The sequence below is a fragment of the Ascaphus truei genome, chromosome 13 (genome assembly GCF_040206685.1).
Source record: "Ascaphus truei isolate aAscTru1 chromosome 13, aAscTru1.hap1, whole genome shotgun sequence".
In the NCBI taxonomy this organism is placed as follows: domain Eukaryota; kingdom Metazoa; phylum Chordata; class Amphibia; order Anura; family Ascaphidae; genus Ascaphus; species Ascaphus truei.
The window spans coordinates 33,045,858-33,066,959 of record NC_134495.1 but is presented as its reverse complement, the minus strand read 5'-3'; the positions used below and the strand labels follow the sequence as shown (position 1 = coordinate 33,066,959).

Genomic DNA, 21,102 nt, shown 5'->3' with positions numbered 1-21,102 from the left:
CAATAGCCTCACATTATTTCACACTTCCTGTCTACATCCATTTTAACCAGATATCCCTCTTACATACACTGCATATTATGTTGTATTTCTGCATTTCTGCCATACCCGATGAAGGGCCCTGAGAGGTTCGAAAGCTTGTAACATATCAACTAATTGTTGGTCCTATAAAAGGTATCATACTCCCTACTCCCTCTCCCTCCTTTGTTACTACATGGAAGAAAGGACCAACATGGCTATCCACCCTTCTTTGTGTACACTTTTTGGGGCCAATTTCACAGAATTCATGCTTTATCTGTATGTAATCACAAATAATAGCAACACAAAATGTAGCATCGAATATTTATTGATTTTTTTCATGGACGACATTGTGGCTCCTGCTGGTGGAACATCTGTTTCTGTGCCAGCAGCCATTGTTGGTGCTACAGTTACTGTTGGTGTCACTACAGCACATGTCTGCCTTATTGTGCAGAATCTGCTTGTCCTGTTATGGACGGGCCCAGTTCTGCTGCTAGATCATTGGGTGTCTTGTTCCTAGCTTGGACTTGCTCCATTCCTCCCAGTTTGTCCCTGTCCCGAAAGTCTTGTTAATTTCTTGAGACATACAGCAATGGATTTTAGTGCTGTCGTTTGTGTTGCCATTAGATGTTTCATTTCAATGTCTTTTGCCACTTCTCAATCCAACTCTAGCCATTCCTGGTGACATTTTTTGGTTCACCAAAAAACACTCTTTGGCCTGACGAATGGAAGCAATTTGTGGATCTTGTACAAAAGGGACATTGTCTGCCTTTATTGCTTCCTAGCTTCGATCCTCACACAGTTTATCTATCTCAATTGGTTCATCCTCTCTGTCCAACATTATGGACAGACTTGGGGAGGCCAATAAGGGGGACTCATGTGAATCTTCCCATGAGGTATCTGGTGAAACAAAAGTAGGACAATGTCAATTAATGTTGACAGACAATTTAGTGTTAATGTGGTTAGTGCTGCATGAGAATAAAATGAGAATGCATTCTATAGTTAGATGGCATATGCTTTATCACAGATACATAAATTATTAGAATTTTATATACAGTAACCTCATTTGAACAAACACGTTCAGATTCTATTTACACCGAGATTACTCAGACACCAACAAGACCAAAAATGAGCTATGACCTACTGTATTCACCAGAAACAATATTGGTCTATAAATAGACCAAAGTGTCCGGTGCTCAAAAAACAAGATTAAAGGTGTAGACCTGGAGTAAACGCTATAGAATAAAGTTATAAATATATAAATCCAGTAACTTGTAGATTCACGTCTGTGTGTCTGTGTGTAAAGACCTCTTATATGAATGTCTCTGATAGAGTAAAAGTATATAATTATACCGCCAACTGGCTGATCGCATTCAGCACTATAACGTTGCAGTTCTCTTACTCACACAGCAGACCAATGGTCACAGATCATGACCAGACCCCCACTCCTCAACGGCAAGCGGCAGTCCCCTTCAGTGAAGTGCCAGAGTAGGCTGCGCAGCATCAGCTAGCTCCGCCAACTCCGTAACAACCCCACGTGGTCACAGCGCCGTTTGTATGCGCGTCCGTATGCGTGTCCTCACCGACTCAGGCAGCACTTGTTTCCTCCACGGGATGGACTGTCGCACTCCGATACAGTCCGATGCAGCTGGAACGGGGCGTCAATAGGAGTGCAGGAAGAACCCCTCAGAAGCATCTCCAGGTCGGCGTGCAACCAGGTAGGTAATAATCAGCAGTATCTTTGATCCAGGCAGGAACCGGTGCACAGCCACACCAGTATAACGTAGGACACAGAAAGTTCTTTCAAAGATTTATTAGCTTATAAAGCTATTCACCATACAGACACCTGTAGGCTACCTGTATAACCCCCCCAAAAAAGGTGAGTGGGAAGAGGGGGGAAAAGAGAAAGAGAGAGAGAGAGAGAGAGAGAACTATATTCATTTTTATGTTTTATTTTTTATTGTCGGATATTTGTGGGTGTCACTTGCTTTGTACACCTAATTCATCATCAGATAATTTTTTTGCCTTGGTAAGTATTAAATGTTTTAAAGTAGAAAGGAGATTATTTTTCTGGACTATCATTTACAGCCCACAATGGGTCTGTCATGAACTATGTTTGTCTAGTTATAAGCATGTATGTTATAACTCGCTATTAATGAGTAGCTGTTGCTTTTTGAATTTGACCTACACTAATAAAGTTTAATGTGGGATGTACATTGATATAAATTATGATGTTTATAGACCACATGGAAATATTGGAAATATATCAATTATGAAGATTAAAAAAAAAACAATACTACTTTTAGGTTTATGGTTCACTTTATAAATTAAACTATTGCTAAATGAAACAAACATTTGGTAACGCATTAGTGGTGCCTTGAATGCTGGCATTGCCCTCCACGCTGCCTAGCTAGGTCAGTCTGATGGGGGCTGGTCAATTTAACCGAAGAAGTTGTACTGGTCCTAGAGATGGTGGTAGATGGTCTGGAGTGAGGACGCATTGATTTGATGGTCTGCTGCATCACACAGACTATTTGGAGGGGTATGACCGGTCATCACGTTGATCATAGTACTGTATGTCTCAACCCCATCATTTTTCGGTGATGGTGACGTATGAGGTGTACTATTTGGTGTAGGTACCAGCTCTGATGATGTCGCTCAGACCTCCGACGGTGCTGTGGTGACTCCCTGCTTCCACGGTTATGAAGGGAAGCACTGGATGCACCAGCTGCCATGCCCATGTGAGGCTCTGGTCATGTACAGAAGGCGCCATGGACAATTGGGCCACGTTCATGGTCTCACCTTACCCAGGAAATTCTGATGGCCCTGTGAACAGTTAAGATTGAAGATAAAATGTTGTCACATGTCACTATGTTTACATAACATCACCTGTAACATTATTAAACTACTTAATTGTCCAATGTATGGTCTAACCATGTGTTGTTCTTGAATATAGGGCTATTTTTGCTTGAGGTGTGCAAAGCATCAATTGTTACAAAGTGACATTGTAATGTGACTGTCACTTCAAACATTTATATGTAGAAGGATAGTCCTCCTCACCTTTGGGGGGAGCTGATGCAGCTCTTCAGGCTCTTATGCGGAGGTGCGGCAGCCATGTTGGTACTCCCAAAGACTAGAGAGAGAGAGAGAGAGGATATCCTTGCAGGGTACAGGATACCATGGGGGACTGGAGACTGCAAGGTCAGAGCTGGCTGGGACCGCGGAGGGGAAGGTTGGGTCCTGGGATCCAGTCAGGCTACCGACCTAGGCCAGAGAATGCTCCATATGCACAAGTTAGGTCCTGAGCCACCCCAGCGAAGTATTGTAGGGACGGCCAGACCTCAGGGACTTTCCCCTTAGCCCGGTCACTAGCGGAGCAGGACAAACCCCTTCTTGCTCACGTCTTTCCGTTGCTTACTTCCGCGTGTCAGCTATACGTTTCAGCCGGCGTCCCAGCGTGATGACGTCACCCTCTAGGCTGTGATCCCAGAATCAGTAACTCTACGCGTTTCGCAATAATGCTTCATCAGGAGTTGTAAGAATTACACTAATTGATGTTCCTTAAGTAGTCCTTGCTGGCCAATATTGCCTGTATTCCCATAAAACTATGCGGCCAATCAGAGTGCTCCGATTCGGGTCACATTACATATAGCAGCCAATGGTAATGATCTGTATTAGGTCAGAGTGCAACCCATACTAATCAAAACAATATTAAAATTCAATGTGGTGCTACAATCTTATGTACATCAGGGATAAGTGTACATAATTAACATGGCTTAAAATGAGTTTAAACTAACTTTAATGTAAAATCTAAAACACAAGTATGAACACAATTCAAAATACATATAAAAGTTACATAGAAATGTAAATATATATAAAAAAATATAAATATATTAAAAAATAGATAAACAATCTATAATATAGTAAGCTCGATATCTAGGGGACCTAGATCTCAAAGGAAAGGGAAACCCTAAATGATCCTAAAATGGAATTTGGGGAGAGACAGAAAAACCATTTATGAATTGTCATAAATAACACATAAAGACCAGGGCACTACCTATAACCATAAAAACGATATGTGGTCAACCTTAAGATACCATATTACTTAAAGGAGAAAACATCAAAAAAAAGTCTAAATGTATATGGATATTGTAAGTATAGCCCTTGTATGTTTGGGCTATTATTCTGTCCTCCTTCTGTGCAATAATCCCTTGTAGGGACGGGTTTGCCAGGAGTTAAGATGGGTTCTCCCCACTCACTGCAGATCAGTGAGGCAGAGAAAGTAGTGCAGTCAGGCCTGTGTCCAATAAGGGACAGGGGCGGGCTCTTGTTGTATCTGTCTTAATGATCTGCATTTCCTGTATTGAGTCAGTTGCTCCTACCTTGAGAGGAGCTCAGTCACCAAACCGAGTTGTGCAGGGCTCTGCCAATCTGTGGCCCTCCCTTAGGGGAGAGGAGGGTAGACTGTTCCCACTACTCTGATAGGGGGTAGTGGAAGAGCTAGGCCTGCTTCCAGGTCCCTTACTGGGAGTGAAGGGCCAGGGTTATCCTGAGAAGTACTGCTGTGACTGTCTATGCTGTACAGTGTGCTGCAGAGGAAATAAAGTGTTCCTGATTTATAAAGAAGCGGTTGTGAGACTGGAATCTCTCATCCCTGAGTGGGACGTTCTATTCCAGGGATCCACCCCATATCCTGGGGCCTGAAATAGATGGAGGCACTGTCACCGTGAGTACGTACTGAGTATGTCCCCAGAAGCCTGTCCTGACCTTCCCCATAATACCATCAAGCGGGAGACTCAGGAGTCTTGTAAGCCAGCAGGTGCGCCACACTATTATGCCTTGTAACCAGAGTAGCATTTCCCCTAGGAGACCCTATTTGCGATTGGGTGGGGAAATACCCATTACATAAGGAATCGGGGAACACGCCCCCTGCGTGCTCCCTCTTTACCTGCCGCATCTCAGTTCCCGCTCTCCTTATAGAGCATGCATGCACCCGCGGTTCCCTACTCGTACCACGGAGCCCCGCCACCCCCGGTCGCGTCACGCATTCTCTCTCGCGTTGCGCATACACGTGACGGCATGCGCCACCCTCCAGCTGCGAGTCAACTTCACGCCCCCTTGTGGCGTATTCTCTACCCATGCCTAGCTTCTCTGATGTCTCCCTGTATGGTGTGCGCCGCCCTCTAGCTGCGAGTCAAGATTCCCTATTGATTCTCTGTGTGGCGGGCGCTGCCTCTAGCTGCGAGTCTTCCTTCCTATGCATCGCTGCCTCTTAGTCTCTTGGATCGCTCGGAGTTCGATCCTTAAGAGGGGGGTACTGTAACGATGCGCAGAACATGCCGCAGGGGGCGTGTTCCTTCCTTACCTGTTTACTTCTGATCGCCGCCCTCTAGCTGCGAGTCAAGATCCTGTGTCTTTAAGGATTCTGAAGCAAGCAACGCCATCTTGCTTCCTGGCAAATGCTGCCCTCTTCCTCCTGACAGGAAGTAAGCCTCTCTTTGACTTTCTCTTTGCATTTAGTCTTTTGCTGCCTGCCTGGTGCCTACTAGTACTCATCGCATACTGTTCCTGCCTGGACCTCCTTGGGACCTTTACTTTTCTCCTGTGGATTCCGGAAGACTGGGACAGTCACTCTTATACTACTGAGGTTAGTTTACCGTTGGGTAGTGTAGGTACCTGCTTAGTAGGGTTCACCTTGACGTGGTAGCAGGCTTATAATTCCTTGGCCAATGGATTAGACTAAGAACCCTTATGTTATGTTTTGTTTCGCTGCACCTTGCTGTTTCTGTCACTATGCCCTTAAGAAGTCTGGACGTTCTCCAAGAAGTAATCCTTCTCTGGATGTTACCTTGTGCTCTGGACTCCATGCCCCTGTTCCATGGTCCTGGTTTCCGTTTCCAGACTCCCGTGCTGAAGTGTTGGCTTCCCACACCCCCGCGTTGGTGCCTCAGAACGCGAGCACTCCCGCTCTGCTCTCAGAGCATGCGCGCACATGCAGCTGGATCAGTCGTGTCTCTGAGCTTGGCTCCGCACCTCCGGACGCGTCGCACATTCTCATGCGCGCGGCGCGGTCACGTGACTACGTGCGCCGATCCCCAGCTGCGCGGCCACTTACTCCCTTTCGTAACCCCTGCGGCCTCCCCACCTCGCTAACGGGCCCTTCCCTTTTTCCCTGCGCATGTGAGGAGAGCACAAGCATGACAGATATATGGATAAAAAATTATAAAAAATCTGATATAAAAATAATCCAATATAAAAAAAACGATATAAAAAGAGACTCGAGGAGACTCATCTGAAGGGGTTAAAGAAAGGCTTCTATTTCTATATCTATGTTGAGACCATCGGGATGAGAGTTTTCATTATATAGATCCAAAAACTATCTCTTTGGATCAACTTCTTATCTCGGTAGCGCTTCCCTCACACATACATTTGGGGATTATCTTGGTGGACATCTGTGATTCTAAGGGCTGTAATATACAGCGTGCGGCCGTGCGTTCCTATGCGAACGCGCGTGCACATGCCGCATGCTTTTCCTGTATTTAGTGCCAGGAGCTGCAGGTAATGTATATGTGTGTACTGTATGTGTGTGTATGTGTGAGTATGTGTGTGTGCATGGGTTGTGTGAGTGATAGTAAGTCCTAGATAAGATTTTTTAAAGAAGAAAAAAACTTTAATAAATATTTTTTTTTTACTTCTGCAATTATTTACACACGCACACGCACACGCACACTCACACATCCATACAAACACACATCCATGCATACATACACATACATACATTTGAGCGCAGGCAGCAGCGCGAAAAGATGAATTCCTCATCTTCGTCGCTGTCTGTCGGCTCCACTCTCCCTGCCGTGCGCGCGCGTGGCCCTTCTATAGAAAGGCTGACTGACATCAGCCAACTAAAAATACGCGCGCTCGCACGGCGTAGCACACGCCCGGCACTATATATATATATATATATATATAAAATCAAAAAATAAATAGACGATACCGTTCTGTGGCTAACGAAATGCTTTTATTTGTGCGCGCTTTCGAGATACACTGATCTCTTCTTCCGGCGATGTTACAATGAATGAAGCAAGCAATGGGTATACTTTAACACGTCTAGCCATAAATCACATCCACACACGGGGGAGGGACGAGCACAGATAACATTCCAAGAGACACTGTTTTTAAGTATACCCTTTGCTTGCTTCATTCATTGTAACATCGCCGGAAGAAGAGATCAGTGTATCTCGAAAGCTCGCACAAATAAAAGCATTTCGTTAGCCACAGAACGGTATCGTCTATTTATTTTTTGATTGTTGAAGCTCGGCTAACACGGTACTGATACCTCATATATATATATATATATATATCTCAAATATTCCTATATGCTCATTTGCATGTCTTAGGCAGGTCTGCAACCCCGCCTTTCACCATTATCACCCAGCACACAGCACTTCCACTGCAGCAAGGGATTTTGGGAAATGACATGCAAATGGGCTATGCATCTTAACCCTGGCTGTGCTTATAGGGAACCATGCTAAAAATGGTTTTGAAGCAAAAGGTGACAATGTGTGTCCATTTGCATGTAATTTCCCAAAATCCCTTGCTGCAGTGGAAGTGCTGTGTGCTGGGTGATAATGGTGAAAGCCAAGGTTGCAGACCTGCCTAAGACATGCAAATGAGCATACAGGAATATTTGCTATATGCTTTGCTGTGGAGGGTTTTTGTCACTTTTTTTACTCACCATAAATTAACTAAGTATGTATATATACACGCACACACACACACACACACACACACACACACACACACACACACACACACACACACACACACACACACACACACACACACACACACACACACACACACACACACACACACACACACACACACACACTGTTTAAAGCTTCTGACTAAAATATATTTTGCTTCCCATGACCACAACATCGCACATTAAGGTTTTTCAGGTCAGTAGGGAATAAATATACATGTAGTAATGTTTACTCAGCCGAGCAGTGGTGTCTGCAACCTAACCTTAGTATTTTTACACGCACTGTTCCAGACATGACTGTATTGCACATTCTAAAGGTTTTCTGTATTACTACTACTACAGCCAGTGTAATAGCAGACATGTATTAATGTGTGTGTAATTGTGTAAGTTTTTTGTTTAATGAAGGTGCACTACTGCTGAAATGTTAACATACACATATTACTGTGTTATGTTGTAATGAGTTTGTGGCTTTTTACAACACTACGGTAAATCAATGAATCAATTGATCGTGGACTTTTAATCACGATATTGCCTCATTAAAACGTACTACTTAAATTCATGTCTTAGTACTCACCTTGTTCATGGCCCGACTCACTGGGCCCAATGCCCCTGTCCCCTGGCAAGCCAAAAACAAGCTCTTGCCCAGGATAGAGTTAACCTGCTCCTTCATTGGGGTCAGCTTGAGATAACAGGCAGGGCCGCCTCCTGTTTTAGATGCTGCTTCCGGTTTCCTGCTTGCTTTTACTTCACCTTCCTTTTGATGTCCGCAAACCTTTTGTTGCAGTTCTCTGCTCTGTTTTTGCTCTCCAGATGCACAGACTGAATTGCAGATGTAATCCCCCATCTTGTCCTTTTCACAGCTTTTAGTCATGGCTGTAGATATGAAATGAAATGTAAAGACGCTATTACTATTGGTTACTGGAGATGCACAGATGGACCATGATTTATGTGTAATTGGCCCCAAATATTGTCCACCTCATCCGCGGCCTCGCCGTGCACCTCGCCGCACTTGAATGGCACAATATATCATATAGGAATAACTGCAAGTCAGAACAGATAAGAGAGCAACTTATCTTAGATCTATCAGTATTTGAATACTACAAAAAACAAACAAACCAAGAAGGGTGGAGGAATTCTATTAGACACCACATAAGCATGAATGATTGTTTTATTTGAACACCTCCACGTCCCAGAAAGAGTGGTGGATGCTGGCCACTGCATGCATCGTGGATGGGTATGTTCATGATCATGGCAGCTTTCGAAGGACAAAAGATATTGGTCGGGACCAAGAGATTAAATAATAGACCTTCCCGATCTGATCCCTCCAATCTGCCTCTATCCGAGTACCTGCTCCTACCTGAGTGCCGGCCCCAATACAATTACCAGTACAGACTAATCATCTCCGAAAACAAAATTAACCTACATCTCAACTACCTGCCTCCACCCGAGTAGCTGCCCCAACCTGCGTACCTGTCTTCACCTTGGTATCTGCCCCTATACCATTACCAGCACGGCGCTACAAACTCCGAAAAGAGACAAACCTACCTTCCAACTGCATGATCGACTCGAGCATCTACGTACAGTAGTAAAAAATATATATTATAGAAAAAGCTTATGCACAAGACATAATCCATCAATAATTATGCAGGCAAAAAGTAGTAATTAAATTAACAACAGTTACACAATACAACTTGTTAATCAATTAATTTGATCATTCATTAGTTGTACAGTTAGTAGTAGTAATACTGTATTTATACACTACTGTAATATTAACTGGTGGGTTGCTTGTTTAACAGGACACTGGAGAGTGGGATATTGATAATAGTAACAGTTACTTAACAGTATTAATTGAAACTATAGAAATATAGTTACTTACTACAGTAGTACAATGTGGTATATCAACAGGAAACAAAATCTTCTATCTTAGTCTCTACCATTCTTTGTCCAGTCTCTTCAGGTAATACCCAACGTAGATCTTTTCATACTTATTTGAATTGTCAGAAGTTCTGAATTATCTTCAAATTTAGGATCCAAATTTCACCGCCATACGTGAGCACGGGCAGAATACACTGGTCAAAAACATTCTTCTTGAGGCACCGTGGAAGGTTCCCTCGAAAGATTGTCTTGTTTCTTCCAAATGCAAATCGAACCCATCTTCATTCTCCTATTAATTTCATTCAAAAGGTTCCCTTCATTGTTATTTGCCAGGCAAGGTAGACATAAGGGGCCTATTCACTAAACTTCGATAAGTTTAGTGCTTTGCCGAGCGATTTTGCATGTTCTTATCGCACTATAAAAAATGTGTGTCAAAGTGGTATTTACTAAGAAAAATCACACTTTTTTTTTTAAAGTTCTGTAAAAAAAATGCAACATCGCACTACTTGGTTTTTGTGTTTTCAAATACTTATCGCACGTCTTCCGTTTGCCTAAACTGTAGCCTGGAAGAGCTGCACGGAGAGAGCTGCATCTCCCTGCAAAGCTCTTACAGGAGATCGTACAGTTTTAATGTCAATTTTAATAACAGTGTATTGTTGCAGCGGGTCTCCGGAGCTGAACCGCATTCATTTCAGGTCCGGTGACCCCCTGCTTGCCGAGTTACAGGCCCCGGTATTGGGTGCCGGTATCTCCTTTGCATTTAAATCTCCCTCCGAATCCTACGCCATCAGCAACTCTTGACGCACGACGCAATGCTCCTTAACAGCCAATGCGAATAAGTCCATGATCATATATTGATTGAAGAGACGTCTCCGGTAAGTTCTTCCTTCTTTTCTTCTTTCATCTTTCTTTTCTTCTTTTTTCTGTCTTCTCTGCTGTACTGTATAATCCAATGGGGTGAATGTTGTCCCGTCGTCTTCTTGGTGTCAAATGAGATGGGACAGGCTTTTTCTAACATTTGACTGGAGTACAATCACACATTGCTTCAAATGTTCATACTTCCTCCTTTGCCGTTGCATTCTACAAATCGACTGAATAATTCAGGCTGATTTATTCTGGCGTCAAAGCTTAGGAACTTTCATCCCTCTATAGCAGTGATTCCCAACCTTTTTTGTTTGGAGCAACCCTTTAAGTATTTCGTAACATTTCGAGGAACCCCTATCTGGATGACACGTGTTCGCCAGGGGTAAATCACAAAATAGACGCGTAAAGCAGTAGGGTTAATAAATAATAATTAAATCATACTTTTGAATAAACAATATGTATATATTTTGTAATGTATCTCCCCCAGCACCACTCATCATCATTATCCTCACCCAGCACCCCTCACCATCACCCTCATCTCCCCCAGCACCTCATATCTCCCCCCAGCACCCCTCATCATCCTCATATCTCCACTAGCACCCCTCATCATCCTCATATATCTCCCCCCAGAACTCCTCCTCATCATCATCCTCATATCTACCCCAGCACACCTCATCCTCTTTTGCATATATCTCCCCCAGCACCCTTCATCATCCTCATATATCTCCACCCAGCACTCCTCCTATCTCCCCCAGCACCCCTCATGCTCATATCTCCCCACAGCACCCCTCATCATCCTCATATATCTCCCCCCAGCACCCCTTTTCATCATCATATATCTCCCCCAGCACCCCTCATCATCCTCATATATCTCCCCCCAGCACCCCTCATCATCATATATCTCCCCCAGCACCCTCATAATCATCCTCATATACCTGCCCCCCTGCATCGCACACCACCCCCCATTTATCTCACATCATCCCCCCTGCATCTCCCATCATCCCCCCTGCATCTCACATCACCCCCCTGCATTTCACATCCTCCCCCCTTATTCTCACATCATAACCCCCCCGGCATCTCACATCACACTCCGCCCCAAGCTCACTAGCCGTCACTGCCATCATGGATCTCCCCCCTGCCCCAGCTCACAAGCCGCCAATCTCCCCTCTGCCCCAGCTCACAAGCCGCCGATCTCCGCCCCAGCTCACAAGCCGCAAGCTCCCTCTTGCTCCAGCTCACAAGCCGCCGTGGATCTCCCCTCCCCAGCTCACATGCTGCCATGGATCTCCTCCACGCCCCAGCTCACAAGCCGCCGCAGATCTCCCCCCCAGCTCACAAGTCACGGATCTCTGCCCCAGCTCACAAGCCGCTGATCTCCCCCCCGCCCCAGCTCACAAGCCGCCACGGATCTCCCCCATCCCATCCCATATGCCTACATCAGGCGGGCAGAAGGCGGCGGCGGGAGGCTTGAGGCATCGAGCAGGAGGCTTGAGGCGTCGAGGACTGCAAAGCTCTTGTGCAGGAACTGGAAGTGCCGGACTGCTAGGGCGCGCTCCTACGGAGGAGGGAGAAGGAGGAATGAAGGGGGAGAGCTAGAGGGGAGATCCAGAAAAGCCATCACAGGCCGCAGTGAGTGCGGACAGCTAGATGGAACCCCTGGTTGGGAATCACTGCTCTATAGGCAGCTTGTATGATGACAGCTGTGGAGCGTTTGCGCAGATATTGTAACACTCTCTTTCCATCCTTCCTTGGATGAGGGGTCTGTAGTATCTCTTTAGTGTCAGGATGCTTTCGAATCTCTTTAGTGTCAGGATGCTTCTATTTTTTTCTTTCAGAGTCTGCTCTGATTTTAGAACCTTCTAATTGGAAACATAAGGAGTTGCCTCTTTTCTTTTCCAAGGCGTCATCTGCTTCTTCCATGTGAATTGCATCTTTGACTTTTCTTGTACTACCCATTTCTGCTCTTCTAATTCATGGAGTTACGTATTTCCTTCACTGACCAAGGCAGAAAAAACTGAATTATTTTCTTGCAGATACTTGCATTCTTTGTTAACAGTTTCGAAATCACTATGAAACCCTTTGAAGATCTCTCTTTCCATGGACGCACCTCTGTGTCAAAGTGACGAATCCTCTCCCGAAAGGTTTCCAGCTCTGTGTTGACTGAACTACCCTCTGAGAGGATTCCAGCACTGCACCAACTTGGTCAATGTAACTCTGGTCCTGGGCAGGATCAGTGTATGCCCTCTCCAGATTTTTCAACATGTCCTCCATATCACTCTTCAACTGATGCTTTTCTTTCTCAAGAAATGTCCTGTCCAATCCCGTTAATGTTGTAGATGACTGAATATAGTCCTCCAGGGTTTCCCTTCTTGACGTACAGTACAATCCCATATTAGGGCATCTACATCTTCAAGCAGCAGGACAGACCGGACGGACCACTGACTGCCTCAAGGAGCTGCTCGGGGACACAGAGAGTGTCAGTTGGGAAACGTAGGAAGCCACAATTGCACTCAATAGGTAGCTAAAATAAATAATAAACTTACACCGTCCTTCTTGACAGCCTTCATCTTTAGGGCAATGAGCCCCCCACTACCAATTCAACCGAAAGGGACACTACCCAATATTACAAAAAGGTCCAAAAACCACAAAAAACAGTAAAAAAAAAAAAAATCACAAAACCAGCAAAAAAAAAAAATCCACATCCCGATGGCAAAAATAAACAAAAAAATTATGCAGTGCATGCCAGAGAGCAGGTAAGGGGGGAGGGGGGCGCAAGCAGGGTTGGTGAGCAGGCAGGAGGGAGAAAACAGAAACGTTTGTGCAACTCCTTACTTGTATATTGGAAAACTGGGGCGCTCCTAACAATTAGTCACAATAGTACCCAAAGCCTTGTGGGAATCTAAAATAGACGTCTGTAGGCGGCAATAGTACACATAAATAAAATAATAATGCAATACTAGCCGCAGGTCTTTGCTGCTGCTTAGCCGGCAAAGGATCTCCCAGGATCCTCACACAGTAGGGAAACACAATAAGGTGAGCGCAAACCAGAAGAAAACAAAAAATAAAATCAGTAAACCAATGACCTTGATTGGTATAGGGAAATTGGGTGGGTGGAAGGGTACAAGGGTCATTGAAAATATCAAAATCACTCACAAGTGACAATGTAATTGGAGAAATATATAAAAACCACTCACATTACATTGTCACTTATTAGTGACATACACCCATTGTTGTTTCCCCTTCATTTCTTCTGAGATCACCTTTAGGACCAGTGATTCATGAAGCAAGCTCCAGGCTAAAGCTGCCTTTAATGTGATGTGTTTACACTCACACATGGCCGTGTGAGTGATTTTGATATTTTCAATTACCCTTTTACAGTACCTTTCCACCCACCCAATTTCCCTATACCAATCAAGTTCATTGGTTTACTGATTTTGTTTTTTGTTTTCTTCTGGTTTGCGCTCACCTTATTGTGTTTCCGCAACTCCTGACTTACAGTATCATCAACTAACTTCATAAAGCCATATATGTGGCCCCAAAAGCATATCTTCCAATGTGAACTCCCTCTGGCCCTGCCAAAATGAATGGGAGTTTAGACATGCTATAGCTTAGCACACTTTTGTGCATATAGGCTTTAGACAGCAGCAGCAGCAGCAGCAGCAGCAGCTTAGCTTGTACAGTAAGTATCTTCTTAGATGTAAATTCTTGCTGAATTTCGCTCCCATTAGACCCTGGCGCAGTCATACCTGACAGAATAAATAAATAAATCCGTGTCTGATGACTTATTTGTAATCTGGCGCCATCCGTGATCTGGCAAGGAGGGATCCTCAGCTTGCCCAATGGCCTCGAACCCTCGGATGGAGGGTTAGATGACGATTCTACATCTGTAATTATTGTGTCATCATTAGAAAAGAGCAATCACATGGCACAGCAACCAATCTGCTTGGTTGCTGTACCATGTGATACTATGACCAGTCTTTTGCGACAGGCCTGGCCAAACTTATAAAAAGCCAGAGCTCTTACAAAAGACCAAAAGTTGCTGCAGAGACCACATCCAGGGGTTGAAGAAAGAAAATGTCTAGAGATACAGCGGAAGATGTAGAAAAAAAAGATTTTTAAAGAAATAATTACAGAAGAAGAATCTTCATGCGACATAGAATCGAGGGCATCGGGCAAACTGAGGACCCCTCCTAGCCAGGCCATGGATGGCACCGGATTACCAATATGCCATCAAATTTGCCTTTGGCCTGGGATTGATTAGACTTTTTTTATTATATTAGTTTGCTGGTAAATCTGAGAAACCCGTTGCAAAACATTTTCATGCCAAAAGACATTAATTAGCATGTTTACTTTACATGATCATCAATCATGTTGATACTTCAATAAAAGGGGCAGACATGAAACGTTTTCTATTACAATGGGAAGCTTGCTGGATTTTGAACTAAATACAGTAACACCACGTAGGTTGAATGATGAACTTTAGTATTTCTTGTTTTCTTTAAGTAACTCTTTGTTTGTATATACATTTTTGGGGATTTTTTTTAAACTTTACTACACTTTATTGTAGAAACCAATTTTACATTGCAGGAATATTATTTGGCCAATATGCAGTATACCGTATCTATCAGCTAACAAAATCGATTTTGTTATGTCGTAATATCATAATCTTGTTATGTTGCCAGTGTCTAGAACGATGTCAGTGGTGAACATTTAGGCTTGATTTATTTTCTAAGTTTAAGGGACTGGGTGATGTTTAGTAACACACTTTCCGTACCGCTATTTTGTAGTCATTTACATGATTTAAGGTACTCGTTTCTCTACGGGGGGTGGGCGGGGAGATTTACATCAACATTTTTAGTACCCAATGAGAGTGCTGAGATTTTCTGAAAATCTGACTTTTGATATGATTCCTTCTTTATGAGCATTATAATTTTGGGCGACTGGGTAGCCTTTAGTAACACTTTGAGTACTGTCCGTAATGCTACCTTTAGTTGTCACGTGGCTTAAGGTACAGCTGACAGTTGTAGACCACTTGCCTTGAGAATTCTGCACTTAAACCCATCCCATGCTGCAAGATACCTGCAGCCAGACTAATGGCCCATCGGATTAACACTGCATTTGAATAGGACTCACACTGTGTGAATCCTACCGGGCTGCGAGTCCCATTCAAACGCTGGGACCACTGCTGTGTTCATTCGATGGGCCTTTTCTCTGCTGTGGACAATCTCACGCGTTACTGCGAGATGGTCACAGATTTTCCTTGGCAAGCAGTCTACAACCGGCATTTGCATCTGTACTCATTTGTTATATATTTTTCTGTATTCCTCAATAAAGGATGAGGGGGAGATCTGTCACGATGGACACTAACTTTATCAACACATTTATATTTCTGGGTACTTGATGGAACAGAACAAGTTGCAAAATAAATTGTGATTTATTTCCTTAATAGACAAACACACGACATCTGCAGAATACACTTAAAACAACACTTACTGGGATAAGGGAACAAAAGAAATTGTCCTGGGATTGAAAGAAATTGTCCTTTGCTAGCAAGTGCCAGAAATGCAACGGTTTAAAAGTTCTGTGGTTATGTTGTTATTAACCACTACACTCCTGGACCACTTGCCGCTGTGCTGGAACAAAGTCTTGCATCTTTACATCATGGATCAAAATTCAGGAATCACACTGGGGATACCTGGGGAACCACAGTTATAGACTGCCCAAAGCTATCTTTAACATGTGGATCCAATCCCCCTCGTGGGAACCATTAACCCACCAATAGCCAGTTTACCCACAGTTCATAAGACCGGTCAAAAGGGCTGTCCGGTGGGCAGGGCACATGGGTCAGGTTGACACCCATGCCACTTAGCATACCTGGGCTACACCCATAACTTGGTGCCACTGAGTCGGATTTCTGACCCAGGGGTGTCACTAACCTGACATCTGTTGTGCCTCAGTATGCCCGTTTTGTATACATTATGGATCTATGGGTCTTTTCATAACTGACACTCTTTTAGTCAGGGAGATGCTAAATCAGCGAGACTCCTTTGAGGCTCTGTCATAAAAATACCCCGCTCATTCACCCATATCACAGCTGGATGTCCCAGTAATTCCTGCTTGGACTTACACAAAATACCTCCTGCCTTACATTTACAATCTGCAGTTTATACACACTATATTAAAACACCATGTTCTATTTGTGTCATAACTGTAAAAATGATATTTATGTGCATGTAGTGATTCACTGTATTTGCACCTCAAAAATCAGGTTTCTGGGTGCTTTCGTTCTAGAATTAGTATTTCTCATTGAAATGCCAGCTGCTAGACTGCCATCATGTGTCGGTTAGAGGGTATGGCAAGCAATGCATCTTGTCTTTTCCCCTCGCAGGCAGGGAATGGGCTGCAAATGGGGGATAAAAATGGCTGGGACAGGGCAAACACAGTAATGCATAGCAAATAAGTTTAATCCCTTCCTTCCCCGTCACAAGATCTACATCTACTTAATCAATACCTAGCGACAGGGTGCTGAGTCAAGATCTGACTTTCTAATACAGATACACTATACAGTAACTTCTCTATTATGAGCATGATCATCAAAATATAAGTACTATCTTGAACCACGGTTTTATTTCTAATGTTTTGGCTATAAATCCCTATTAAATTACCATAAGAGTCTACAGTTGCGCTCAGCAGTTCAGTACTGAATCTCTGCTTTTATTTTGTAACTGCTGATATTAGTCTTTTGTCTATTTTCAGGATATTTTACAACATTGATCTTCAAACCCCCCCCCCCCCCCCACACACCTAAAAAATAGTTTGTGAAGACGATTCTGGTATACAGATGCTGGTCGTTGGTTTTTCGAGTAGTCAGCCAGGAAATCGCAGATGGCAACTGACTGATAACTGACTGCACTCGGAATCCCTGCAATCAGACTAATTGCCCATCAGGATTAACACTCCCTGCATCTGAATGGGACTACCACTGTGTGAGTCTTACCGGGCTGCATCAGTCTGGAAGCGATGCGCATTGAGAGTACACAGAATCCTTCGCTCTCTCTGTGCACCTCTAACAGGCGATTGTGCTTCTCTTATTTTATTTTTTGGGACGCCGGGTTCAGCAGGAGGTAAGCACCAAAAGTGAATATTTTGTTAAATTTGTTTAAACAGTGGTGTGCCATTTATACCTTTGTTTATATTTTTATTTTAAATAATAGGATTGAAGATTGAAGCAGGAGGTCTCGGGAGCTGAGCCACATTAATATCAGCCCTGGAAACCCCCTGCTTCTTGAGTTTCAGGCCCGATATGGGGTGCTGGTATCTGCTGCATGTTTAAATGTGCTGGTTATGTGATGCAGGAGAATTAAACTTGCTGGAAAAACTGGCACCTATGGCGGGGTCTTTATCTTGGGAAGCAGGGGGCTGAAATTAATGTGGTTAGGCTTCAGAGACCACCTGCTTCAATCTTAAGAAAATGAAAGTAGCTTCATTACTTTAGTGGTTAAGGTAATAAAGCAGTTAAACCATATTACCTGGTTTGTTGGGGGTAGAGGGGGAAGATGAAGGAGGAATTTGCCCATTCAAAAACAGTATACAGTAAAATACAGAACAAATGTAATTAATCATTTTTATACTTATCCCGGTCAGAATGAAGATGTCGTCATCCTCCTCCTCCTCTTCTTCTTCATCAACATGTAAGGGCCGATGCCCAACCATTAGAACACAAGTAATCCCTTAATTATCTTCTACCGCTAAGGTAATTAAGGGATTACTGGTGTTTTAATGGGGTGGGTGAAGGGTGTAATAATATAGTTGCCCCAGGGAGAGTGGTTAGACCTCCTGGGAGGGTTCTGGGATTGGTAAACCCCTTAATTGACATAGCGATTATAACTGCTATGGTAATTAAGGGGCTAACCCCACCCACTACCCATTTGGGAGGCCTAACCCCCCTCCCCAGGGGAACTTCCCCCATCCCCCCACACCACACCTACAAATGGGAAAAATCACTAGTAGCCAAATGGGGCTAATAGTTATTTTGCCAATTTTGAAGAAGTCATGTGTGACCACTTTAAAAATGGAGAGGCACATCCTGTTTAGAAATGGCCCCTGATGAAGCGATGTCAAATATGTGCATTGGTGTGTGTGTTTTTTCTTGTTTGTGTGACCGCAGGAGAATTCAGTAGCAATTGTCAGAACAGACCCCTTTGGCCTACAGAGAGGAAGTAGACAATCCATATCACAAACCACAACCTGTGAGATGTAACATGGTTTTCAGACACTTCAGATAGATCCGGGTCACTACCCATGGATAAAGAATGATATTTACCTTAGCTTCTTTAAGGCTGTATAAGAGATCCACAAATAATTTTTATTCTACTAGAACTGCTTTGGGCCTTTGCATTTAGACTTACCTCCCTGAACCGGAGATTAGGGGGGGTTACTGCATGGCTGTGAAAGTGGTGTAGGAAGGAGGGGTTTAGGTTATTAGAGCACTGGGAATCCTTTACTGAGAAGTACAATCTTTATGGTAGGGACAGACTGCACCTCAATGAAGAGGGATCTTCTGAGCTAGGGGGGAGAATGTTAAAAAGGTTGGAGCAGATTTTAAACGATGATGGAGGGGAGAGGGACAAGAAACAGATAAACTAAATAGAATAAATGGGGAAGGGTAAATAGCACAGAGTTAAGGAGGTGGAATGGGGCAAGTCCAAGTTTGGTATGCAACAAGACACCCATATTAAATACAGATAATACTAGAAAACTTCTGAAGACTAAACCCAATTAGTATAGAAAGGCAGGAGAAGATAAGATAATAGTACAGACTGAAAAAAACCCATAAATGCATGCTTGCTAATGCAAGAAGCCAGACAGATAAATGGGGGAGCTTGAATTAATAGCTACAATGGAGCAGTATATCATAGGCATTACTGAAACATGGTGGGATGAAACTCAAGACTGGGCAGTTCATTTAGAGGGTTATTCCCTTTTTCAGAAGGATCAAGCAAATAGGAGAGGAGGTGGAGTATTTTGACATATTAAACCGGATCTAAAACCTATTATAAGGGAAGATGTTTATGGGAATGATGAAAATATAGAGACCTTGTGGATAGAAATTAGCAGTGGATGTAAAAGAACAACGAAAATGTTTGTAGGGATATGCTATAAACCACCAAATATCTGTGAGATAGAGGAAGTTAAAAAACTTTTGCAAATTGAGAAGGCATTAAAACTAGGTCATATTTGCATAATGGGTGCTTTAATTATCCAGACAAAGACTGGGCAATGAGATTAGCAATACAACTAAATGAGACAGTTTTTTTTGGGGTGCTTAAAGACAATTACATTACCCAAATTATTGAGGAACCAACCAATAGAGGGGAAATACTGAATTTGGTAATATCAAACAATGTAGATGTAATAACAAATATTTAAGTCCGGGAACATTTGAGTAACAGTGATCATAACATGTTCTCATATGAAATAAATTATCAAAAACCATATTACTGCTGCGGCCAAGTTTATTCGAGCATTTGCCCGTTCTTGGCCGCAGCAGTAGCCTGGCGCGCGCCCGAGTGTGACGGGCGCGCGCCGAAGCAGCGGAAGAGCGCCCTCCGATCGGGGCGCTCTCCCTACCGCTGCCGGGTCCGCCGGGTCCCCCGGAACCCCCTGCCGCCGTCCCGCAGATCGCGGGACACCAGGGCTCCCTCGGGGAGCCCTGGACGCGCGTGCAGGGGGCGCAGGCTCCCGAAGACGCGTGACCGCGCGTCTATGACGCGCGGCACGCCGAGGGGCGGCCACTAGCAAGCCGGGAAATCTCCCGGCTTGCGGTACCGACCACACTGCAATAAAGTGTGTCGGTACTGTACTTGGGTTCAACAAAGACTTTATTAAAATCTGCTTTTCTAAAGTTTAAACTGAGGCATAATCTACAAAGACTAAATTGGGATGATATTTTTGCAGGGAAAAATGTCGAAGAAAAATGGTCAGCCTTTAAAACATTGTTAGAAAAGCACACTTATCAGTGTATACTCTTAGATAATAAATATAAGACAAAAAAGTCTAAACCAATGTGGCTAAATAAACAGTTTGGGGAGGAAATTGAAAAGAAGAAGCGGGCCTTTAGATTCTTAAAGTCAGAAGGGACGGTGGCTTCGTATCAGAATTCTAAGGAACAAATGTAACAAAAAATGCAAAAGGGCAATGAAATGAGCAAACATGGCTAATGAAAAAAGGATTGCAATACAAAGTAAGATCGACCTTAAAAAGTTCTTAAAGTACCTTAATAACAAAAAAAAAATAGAAAAGAAAAATAGGCACTGTAAAAGGGACTTATCCCTGTTTAAGTAAATCTGCCTCTAAATACTCTGAGGAATCCAGCAAGGAGCTGGTTGATTGCAGCCAGGCAATTAACCAGGCTCCACCTGGCTAATCAGATCAGTTTAAAAGCCTCCTACTGTGGACCAACTACGAGAGTTCTTGAGCAAACAGGTTTACTGTGTGCTGATTGCAAGACAAAGGAGATATTTCCTTAGCACACAAGGGTACCGATAGAGGACACAGAGATTTCCTTAGCACATTAGCACACA

General features: G+C 43.6%; 1 protein-coding gene across 3 annotated transcripts in view; it reads right to left on the bottom strand.

The window, feature by feature from the left end:
• The window catches only part of LOC142465108 (reticulon-4 receptor-like), a 116,634-nt gene that overhangs the window by 65,592 nt on the left and 29,940 nt on the right, over positions 1–21,102 (bottom strand). Inside the window, exon 2 of one of the 3 annotated variants that reach the window (XM_075569029.1) lies at positions 8,355–8,653. The exons of the other annotated variants lie outside the window; for them this stretch is intronic. The gene's annotated coding sequence lies outside the window, so the exon portion shown is untranslated. The remainder of the gene's footprint in view (positions 1–8,354; positions 8,654–21,102) is intronic. 3 annotated transcript variants of the gene reach the window in all.